Source organism: Myotis davidii, unplaced genomic scaffold (assembly GCF_000327345.1).
Source record: "Myotis davidii unplaced genomic scaffold, ASM32734v1 scaffold168, whole genome shotgun sequence".
NCBI classification, from domain to species: Eukaryota; Metazoa; Chordata; class Mammalia; order Chiroptera; family Vespertilionidae; genus Myotis; species Myotis davidii.
In genome coordinates, this window is record NW_006383016.1 from 4,113,192 (window position 1) to 4,114,963 (window position 1,772).

Consider the following 1,772-nt stretch of genomic DNA (forward strand, 5'->3'; position numbering starts at 1 on the left):
AACTATCAATTACACCTTATTTGATACCTGTAATACTTAAATGTTATTTCTATGATAGAAAGAATCCTTCAGAGTCCAAATACACATTTTAATTTTTAAAATGCAATTTTTCACTTAAATGTATTTTTTCCTAGGTGATTCATAAAGTAAAACAAGTTTTTAAGCAGAAGGGGGGGGGCTATATATTAAGCAACATTTTAGAGAAACACCTCAGAAGAAATTTTAAATCACATGAAATAAACTGATAAAGAAGAAATTATAACTGCTTTAAACAAAGAAAAATGTCAAAAGACCAAATGTAATTTAAATAGAAGGAAAAGTTTCTATTAGATTTAGATAAGAAAAAATTAAGAAGACTAGAAATGCCAGAGAATGAAATAGGCAAGTGTGTAATATTTTGAAAGCTTGATAAGAATAGGATAATGAAGACAATACATATCACGGAATAAATATCAACATTGGAAAAAAACTAAAATAACCTACATAATTAGTTAACTCTTACAAAAAAAGCAAGAATTACTGTTTTAATACAGATACTTACTTTAATAAATATCTGATTTAGCATCATTAACCTTGCAATACTCTAACTATCTTATGATAATATAAGAAAGCTTAAGACAAAAAGAAAAAGTTAACATTTATTGAGGGCTTGTGTCTGTGTGAGGAACTATATTCTGAGAATAGTGTAAGAAAGTGTATGTGTGTGTGTTCAGCAAAACTAGGTATGTTATTATCACCCTCCTTACAGACACAGACACTGATGCAAAAAGAGATAAGGTGATTCAAGTTCACAATGCCAGTAATTAGCAGAGTCTGGTAGGATAACATCGAGGCTTGAGCTCTTACCTACACAACTTATTTGACTTTTTCACTATACAAACAGCCATGCTAATATCACTTGTTGTTGCAATGGTAAACTGGACTGCTTTTTTAATATATAGCTTTTTAGCTCTAAGATTTTGTAAGAGAAATTTAAAGTCAGAATTTATTTAGTAGATTTCAAGAGACAAGAAAGAGTACCACCTGGAATTTAATCAAACCAAGGACAAAGGAAACTCTGATAAATGAATCACATGCATTTGAATAAATGGGTCTTGTTTCCTTTAAGAAAAAGCACTACTAGAAAGCTAGCATAATTCAGTAAAAATATGTCACCTGCCACAAGTGCTTGGAAGAAAACACAATGACTGGCCTAGCCTTCTTGTACGGCCAGTTCTGAGAACCTTACTCACCACTGCACCTTAGAAAAATAAACTGCAGAGAAGAAAATGCTCTTTCAGGACTTCCGAGTATTTCACCCAAGCACAGTCCAACCATGCTTGCAAAAAATAAAAAATCTTTTTTAACAAGAATTGTGGGTATAACTAAAGTGACAAATACTATTCTCCATTAATGATAATAGAAGAAAGATGAAATGTACGGTAAGATTAATGTTGGCGCCGGGCCTCTAGTATATATGTAAAACTTCCAGTTGTGCAATCTGCAAGTGGCTACTTAGGGGCCCAAACCTTTATATCATGTGATCTTAGGAAGATTGAGTTTATGAATAAAATAAAGAATCTGCATCATTAATTAGCTCATACCAATGGAAAAATTTATAAAAGGTAGGGTTTTTCAGAAGTCTCAGAAAAAAACAAGTGGCTAAAAAATGATCAAAGGAGAGGGTGAAATCAGTATTCTGGGAATGACAAATGGCTACGTGAAAAAAAGGTCAGAGAGCAAGAACCATTTGGTGAATACGAAACAGTGGGAGGGCAGGACTGTGAAGCAGG

General features: G+C 32.5%; 1 protein-coding gene across 2 annotated transcripts in view; it reads right to left on the minus strand.

Moving 5' to 3' along the window:
• MPP6 (membrane protein, palmitoylated 6) overlaps positions 1-1,772 on the minus strand; it is a 24,839-nt gene that overhangs the window by 22,249 nt on the left and 818 nt on the right. The window lies entirely within an intron of this gene.